This window comes from Centruroides sculpturatus, unplaced genomic scaffold (assembly GCF_000671375.1).
Source record: "Centruroides sculpturatus isolate CEXI.00-Female unplaced genomic scaffold, Cexi_2.0 scaffold564, whole genome shotgun sequence".
Lineage (NCBI taxonomy): Eukaryota > Metazoa > Arthropoda > Arachnida > Scorpiones > Buthidae > Centruroides > Centruroides sculpturatus.
In genome coordinates this window covers 282,291-291,546 of record NW_019384878.1, presented here as the reverse complement: position 1 = coordinate 291,546, position 9,256 = coordinate 282,291, and positions in this window count along the sequence as shown.

Below are 9,256 nucleotides of genomic sequence, written 5' to 3'. Positions count from 1 at the left end.
ACAGAATACAAAAAAAAAAAAATTCATAATAGGCAAGGGAAAAAAACTGGTGATAATGCTGGTGATTGGGTTGCAATTTGAAAAAAAAAATGTAGACCTATAAATTTTCACTGTTGTCCGTCCGTCTGTCCGTTCTTCCTTAATCTCAAGGTCGGAATTAGAACGATAAAAGAGGAGACCAGATATGGAGACCTTAGGAGCAAGAGGCCCTGATTAACTATATGCGAACGTTCGATGAAAATTGGAAGTCACGTTATTGCAAAAATGTTCCTCTGAAAGGTGTTAGATAGATGACCGGCACTTGTTAAAGGAAAAGCATAATGTACAGGGACAAGACACTGCAGTACTAATTTCAGATCGAGAGCATATATTTTAAATTAAATAAACTTAAAATATGATTAAAAATTTGTGCAAAATGGCGTTGACCAATGAATGCATTGTGACGATGTCACAATAAATAATTGCTCGTTTGTAATAACATTCAGCATTTATAACACAAATGATTAACGATTAAAAAAATAATAATAAATAAAATTTCCACGTGAAGAAACTTTGAAAACAAATACTTAATGATTGAAGTATCAAAGTAAGAACAATTGTTTTTTGAGGTTTTATCAAATTACCGTCATACCTCGATTTAGCGTCGCCATTTGTTTTAAAATTAATAGTAAATCGAGTACAGTGTTAAACTGAGGTATCGCAAATAATAAGAATTATGTATAGTAATGAGGTCTATAGACAAATTTCAGTTTGAGAGTTTGGAAGTCGTGATTAACGAAAATAATGAATGCTTTCAGTTACTAAGCGCTTTGTTTACTTTGATAGTGATAAATTTCGCTTAACAACTGGATGACTTTTTAATAAAAATGGCCGTCTATAGTCGATAGTTGCGAGAATTTTATCAAATAACTTTTGTGTTACTAATTCCACTAAAATAAGTATAAATAAAGTTATGTAAACAACTTAGACTGATATTATATAATCTTTTATTATTAATCTTATATCTTAGTTTAAGATATTGATCAATTAGCAGTTTTTCACCTTCAATTCGAATTAAACAATATAAAAAAGTCTTACTTTCAATTAATAACTCAATTCGTGAAAAAATATAGGCCTATTACAGTACTAGAATTTGTAGATAATGTAATTTTATCGAATAAATAAATAATTTATTTTTTTTCTCCGTATTTTAATCTTTTAATACCACATGCATTAGTAAACTGGGCGCCGCCATATTGAATACTACAAAACTGCGAGAGTGAAGGTTGCTTAGAAGCGAAGTTATTAGGGATGACAACGTCATTTCCGTTCGCGTTGACCAATGAAATGCTTTTGCTTACTTAGCAGCTGAGTAACTGGAAGCATCTAATGTCTGCAATACGAAATCGTGCTCATAAATTCTAAAAGTTCTCTATTTACGAAGAAAATCCGTTCATAAATATTCACTGGCACTTTACGAGATTGGCGCTATTTAGAAGAATGCTATACCGAGGTTTGACTTTACTTTGTTTCGTATTATATTTTTATTTATCGTGAAAAATTACATATCAAGACATGGAATCGTATTGAACGGATGAAAGGAAGAACTTTCACATTGTAAAAATTTGACTAATTAAGCAATTTTAAAAAATTAGAAGAATCGTTAACGTTTATTCTCAAATGTAATTAATATAATCAAAAATAGAGGTATTTTTGATTATATTATTAATGTATATCTTTTAAATTCCTAAATTAGAAATTTTATAAGTCCAGAATTAAGCAGCAGATATTGGTCAATTTATCCAGACAAGTCTCTTATGTTTAAATAAAACTATGTAAAATCTTTGTATAAATTATAAAGTAATGTTAAAATAAATGTTCAATATTAATATTAATTATAACTTAGAAATACTAAAAACACGGGTACTAGTATTTTACGATAATAAAGATCGATTATATTAATATATTATCAATCTTTATTCGTATATAATACATTAATGTTCAACTGTAAAGAAGCAATAATCAATAACAATTTTGTTCGGAACAAAATATTGCATCTGATCAAAATTACCTATCATGCAGATAGAACAAAAAACTAACACTTCGTTCTATAATATACAGTTTAGTCTTTCCTAGAGTAAGAATGGATTCGATTTTCATTAGTCTACATACGCCAAGCTTCGTGTCCATTACGAAGTAGAACTTAATACATATAGAACCTACAGCCTATTAAAAAATTAAAGATGTGTTTAAGTTGTTATAATCTATTTAAATTTTTACGGCATTTTTGTAAGAAAATTTGAAATTGTGAAAAAGCCAAAAACCATCATATGACTTGCATGTTTGCATTATACGTCTGTGGCTGAATGGATAAAAGCCACTGAACACTAAGGGTTCTCACCTCTCCAACGGGCTAGCAAAGTGGTATTTTTTGAGTTTCTAGCACCTAAATAGGGCCAGTTTTCCATAGAACGTTCTCCCTTGCCCTTTAACCACCAAAATTTAACAGCATCAATCCCCTAATAAACAAATCTCCCTGCAAAATTTCAGATTTTTTCGACAAAAAAACACAAGTTATTAAGCTTCAAAGAGGATGAACGAAATCATACATAACCCAAATATCCATACATACAGAAAAAAAACCCGATATTTTGCATTTTTTCGACATTTCAAGGTGTCCCGAGTCCAAGAATTTAAAAATCTTGAGGGGATCATTTTTTTCCGATCGCCATACTTATATTGTTATGCCGGAAAAGTAAAAATCCGTTTATTAATTGGAAAAACAAGTAAATTGCTTTCTAATTTATCTAATTTACAGTACTTTTTAGTTCAATAAAAAAAAGTTTGAATTACAAATTCACATTTTTACGATAAAAATGTCTAAATACTATAAAAAATTATTTAAAAAATATATATTTTATGATTTTTCATAAGTTATGAAATTCAATTTCCTCATTAATTTTTATAATTTCTAAACGTATTTTGATTTACTATTATTGATATATTTTCCAAAAATAATTATGAAATCTTAATTATTATATAGGTCTATACGTATTTGGGTATATTTAAAAAAAAAATTAAATTAAAATTTAATTGAAAGAAAATTATGTAAATATCAATGTCAAATTGAATTTTGATAGCATTCAAAAATTTGTGAACAGATTACAATTTTTATTTTAAATACAAAGTTACAAATTTAATATATTTTTTTCTGAAATTATGTGCAGCAATTATTATAAGCTTCATTAAATATATTGGTGCATAAGTTCATAATAAATACATCTGGGTACTATCAAAACTTGAATTTAAAAAAGCAAAAGCTTGCTAAATTCAATTATAATTCACTTTCATTGAATTAATTATAATAAATTAATTGAAAATATAAACGATATATTAAATATTTTAAAAATACAATTAATTAATGAAAGCATTATATTATTTTAATTCTAATAATATATAAAATCATTTTAAAATTTATTTTTAAAAAAATTGAATAAATTGGACTAAAAAGTATCGTTTGATGTGTTAATTACAAAATACTGTGAATACATTTAATGGATCCAGTATAATATTAATACAGTTACATATATAATTGCCTCATCTCTCAATTACTCTATTAATGTAATTATTTAAAATTAAAAATTATATAACAAATCAAATAATAATAAATAATTTACTTAGAATAAATCCTCCCGTTACGTAAGTATTTATTATCTTATGTAACGGCAATTTTCTAGCAAATTAATTTTTAATAGAGGAAATTTATCAGGATCAAATTTAAAATCATTATAACTATTATTTGCAATTTATTTTAATATTATAATAAATGTATTTAGTTAAGTCTATTTAAGTTATTTATTAAGTTTATGAAAAACTATATTTCTACAATTATAAATTGAAGTATTATTTATTATATTCGAAGTGTTAGAATTAAGTCATGAAAAACGTTCAGTTTTATATTATATTTGTGTTTTTTTTCCTTTAAGCAATTTATCAAATTTTATTTTCTGATATTGATCTATTCAAGCAAACTACTTAAAATCTCACGATCCTTCTCGCATTTATAAAGCTTAATTATACAAAAATATGGTAAAGTTCAAGAAGCCATTCGAAATTATCTATACGAAACTGGATAGGATATATCAACTCAAAAAAACATGCATTATTCAATTCGATGCACTAAAGAAATAATTTAATAAAATGAACGAGAATATAACTGTCATATTAAATGTTTCTTATTTAAAATTAATACAAATCTTCTGCATTCTTTTCATTGATTAAATGCTAAATAGAAGATATATTGCCGTGTATATTTAATACACGAAAAAGCTAAACTTTGACAAATTTGGTTATTAAAAATTATACTTTGATTTGATGAAATGTGGCAACTCAATGCATGAGCGATCTTCCGAGGGAGATGCTTCCCTAGAACAGTGGTCCCCAATCCCCGGGCCGCGGACCGGTACCGGTCCGTGGATCAAATGGTACCGGGCCGCCCAAGGAACATTAAATTACTGGTATTTCCATTTTATTTACTATGGTATATTTCTCTCGGGTTTGTGCGACTTTTAATGGACGACGGAACAACGGAATAAACTGGACATAAGAAACACACTTCGGGTGTCATTGTCTCCTATTACCCCCAGATGGAACCGTCTTGTTGCAAAGAAACAAGCTCAGGGTTCTCATTGATTTAACGTTTATTTTTTTGTGTAACTATATTTTATTTTGAAGGCATGTTTAAATACAATTAAATTAAAATTATTAAATTAAATCAATCTAAAATATAAACAATCAACGTCCCCCCTCAGTGGGCCGCGGTAAAATATCAAACGTTGACCGGTCCGCGGCGATAAAAAGATTGGGGACTGCTGCCCTAGAAGACTTTCTGAGGAAAATTGACCTTTATTTAGGTAATAGACACGTGAAGAAAAATCCGGAGAAATCTATTCTGCAACCCATTGGTCAGGTTCAGGGCCTCGAGAGGAGAACTGGGATTTTTCCTTGGGCCTGAAGAAAACTTAGGGGCCAGTAGTGATTCCTACCTCCATAAAATTAACGTTATTTTTACTAACAGAAGATAAAATCTTCAAGATTGCTTTTTATTAATAAAGAAACATTCTACGTATTTCATTTGTTCAAAAAAGAAGAAGAAAATGGCTAAAGGGCTGCTATGAGACAAAAAGCCATCCAAGCTCTCAAAGGCCCTGGTCAGGCGCAAATCAATGTTCGGTAGTTTATCCATTCGGCCACTGATGGCCTAAAAAATTATAGAAAACGCTAATTAAGTTTATTGAATTTAAATAACCCGTGCAAAAACTAAAAATCACGAAGAACATCGAGACGAGAAAAACATTGGAACATTTGGCAAGTGAAAGAATTTGAAATTATATTTTATTCAGATTCCACCATATCACATAAAAAAATCAATAATCATTTAATTCTTGTGTTAGGAAGGATCGGTTCATAGATAACATATAAAATTTTCTACCCTTTTTTCTTGGTTCTAAATATATCGAAATGATTATTTAGCTTATATAAGATTGAGTACTTTATCAGACTTAAATGTGGTGTAAGTAATATAGTTAACCTTACAGGTTCGAACGAATAGATCAATTCCATTCTACGCTGAGGATTTATGGGCTTTTTTAAATAGAATTCTATTAAAAAAATCAAAAACTACATAAGCATGCCTTCTGTACTACATAGCTTAATACGATAAAAGGCAAGATTCGGGAAATTTAGCCTTTTCCTTTATGTAGACAGGATTATTTTTTAAACGTATGAATCGCGTGCAAAATAAATAAATTCAATATTATGAAAAAATATTTTCTTCGCAGATTAAAGCCTTTGATTATTTTACATTCAATTAATTTTGATGAGCTGTTTCTGATCAAGTGCAAATGATAGCTCCGAGAGCATTTTAGAAAAGTTTTATTACGTCAAATTAAGCACTAGGATTATTTCATATGTAACGCCCTATAAAAAGAAAATAGTTTTTATTATCGAATTAAATTATGCTAAATAGTAATTTTTTTTTCTATCGTCTTTCTTTTTTACGTTTATACTTGTCATGTTTGAATGTATGAATATAATACTAGCTTGCAATGTATAGAATTAAAAATAATAACTGGATTTTAATAAATTGAAAGGTACCAATTTTAATACAATAAAATGAAGTTTGTTCAAACCCTTTATTGAAAAGTTGTTATTAAAACTGTGAAAGATAAAAACTCGGTCAGAAAGAATATCTAAAACTTCATTTTTATTTATTAAGAATATTTTTTTATATTTTGAATTGTTCTTATTTGTATTTTATTGCAACACGAGACACGACAATTTTATATTGCCTAATTTATTAGGCAACTTGAAATATAACATCGAGAATATATTTTTAGTTAGTTATTACACTAATAGCCTTTCGTGTTTATCTAAAGTGTCGAACATAATCAAATGATTTACAATTCACATCTGTAAAAAGAGCGATATTAAAACAATAATATTAACTGAAGGATTTAGTGAATAGAAACGATTTAAAATGAATGACAATGAAAAAGATCATCGTCTTTCATAAATAATATAAATTTATAATTCTAAATGAAATATTATTTGAAAGTGAATTTCATTTTTAATACGTTAACATTAATTTATTTTCATATTTTGTTAACACAAACTGTTTTAAAAGTTACAATAATCAACTAAAATAATTTATTTTACATTCTCATTTGCGAAAATCTATATTATTCAAATTATACTCTTTAATTCTTTTTAGCAGTTATCTTATATATTGAAGCTGATTTAATCTGCCATTGATTATTATTCATTACTTATACTTACATTAATAATTCGGATGATAATGACTGAAACTAAAAGTTGTTTCTTTACTTGAAGGATAGCTATTTTTATATAACTTAAAGCCTAATTAATATTTAATTTGAGTTGTTTTTATTTAATTACACAGCAACTAACTTATGATTCTTCTATAAAGGTTTATTTAAATTTTAAACTAACGCTTAAAAGTTCAAATAACTAACAGAAATTTAAAATGTAAATAAATAAAATATTATATAATTTTGACATTCTTATAAATATAATCAATTATATAATCAATCACAGAATTTTTAAAATCTATATTATATTAAATCTGAAGTTTTATTATTATAATTTATACAAAATATAATATATATTATTTTATTTTAAAAAGTCAAAGAAATTTTCTCCCGAATATTTAAAACAAAATAAATATATTAAACAGAGTGGTTCAAATATCAAATAGTGTTATAGCTCAATACAAGTAGACCCCCTATAACACTATTGATAATTTCGTATTATATGAATTCCATTTTGTACGAGTCACTTAGATTTTACAAATACGTGTGCCGGGCTGTGAATGGCTCACGTGTTTGTAAAATCTAAGTGACTCGTACAACATGGAATTCATATAAANGAATTTATTTTATTTTAAAAAGTCAAAGAAATTTTCTCCCGAATATTTAAAACAAAATAAATATATTAAACAGAGTGGTTCAAATATCAAATAGTGTTATAGCTCAATACAAGTAGACCCCCTATAACACTATTGATAATTTCGTATTATATGAATTCCATTTTGTACGAGTCACTTAGATTTTACAAATACGTGTGCCGGGCTGTGAATGGCTCACGTGTTTGTAAAATCTAAGTGACTCGTACAACATGGAATTCATATAACACGGAATTATCAACAGTGTTATAGGAGGGTCTACTGGTATTCCGATCAATTGATCAATATATCGATTAAATCGATGACTTAAAAAATTGTTTTGGTCAGTGTTCAAGTTAGGAAAGGCTTTTTAGCGTAGAATCCACATACAGTATATTAACATGATAGGATCCTATTCGAAATTTTGGAGTTGTCCCTACATAGTATCACATGGAAATTCTTTAGCTGATTTAATAGCACCTTTCCTAACTCGAGCACCGAAAGGAAATTTTTAATCATTAATTGAATAACAGGATATTGAGCTGTAGCCCTATTTGGTCCCTCTATAGCCTATATATTGCAGATTGTTTAATTATTGCTGTATAGCAAAATTCTATTCAGGTTAGAAATTATATTTTAGTCAAAACATTTCAAACTAAATATCAACATAAATAATGTTTATGTCTGTCGCTCCGGGGATTGGGAATCGCATGGGAGAGAACTTCATGGGCGGTCTGTCCCAATTGGGCCACGTCCCCACCATCCGGCCGCTCCGTTCTGGGCCCATCGAGCACACAATGGGTTGAAAAAAAGGTCCTCTTAGTATTCACAAATCAGAATAAGACAAAATAATAATAATAAATGTTTTTAAAAAAATTATTAATTCAAAAGTGCATATTTCTCTTATTCTTAATTCCTTTGATACTACTTCTCTGATCATTTTTATCTTTAAAATTCTTAATTTAAATAATAATTTCATAAATTACTTTTTTCTTGTGGACCTCTTTATAAAATGTCACGTGACTCTTCTCTGAAAACATTTAAAGTCACCCTTATTTATAGGAACTAATAATTTAATGATACTGATTAATTCTATGTATTCATTATAATTACACGTTAAACTATAAGTCTTATGTTAATTAATAATCCGAAGAAATATTTATAAATATTTAATAATACAAAAACTACAATAAACTTAATATATTGTAATTACTGATTAAATAAAACTATTCTAATTTATTAATATATTTATTAATTTTCAATGTAAATTAACTGGTTTGTGAATTTTAATTGTCACTAAGCGTGTTAATTAATGCAAAAGTTTAGATAAACTTTTTATTTATTTTCTCATTGCTAGAAGTGAATATGGGCTAACTAGAATTGGTTTAATAGTCAAAACAAAGTAATATATGATGTAAAGAATTAATCACGCAGTAAATTTTATAACTATGTATCTTTTACAACACGTCAAGCAATTTATACCAAATAAAACAACATATAAGTTAACTTATTAATATATTTTGATGACTTTCTTGGCATTTGATATCAGTTTATAGGTCTATATGAATTTTTTTATTATTTCCTGTAAAAGTCTTATGAATATAGGTTACCTAAACCCTAAAGATTATTTCTATCATTTTGTCACGATAAACTAATCAATCAACAAGTCTCGGATAACCCTTAAGAATTTGATTACTAGACAAGTAACATTTATAAATTATAGGGTATGATGGAATGTTTTTCAATTATTCTCTCATACATTTCTTTCAAGGGATTTTTCTATATTTAAAAAATATTAAAGATATTGTGTAATGT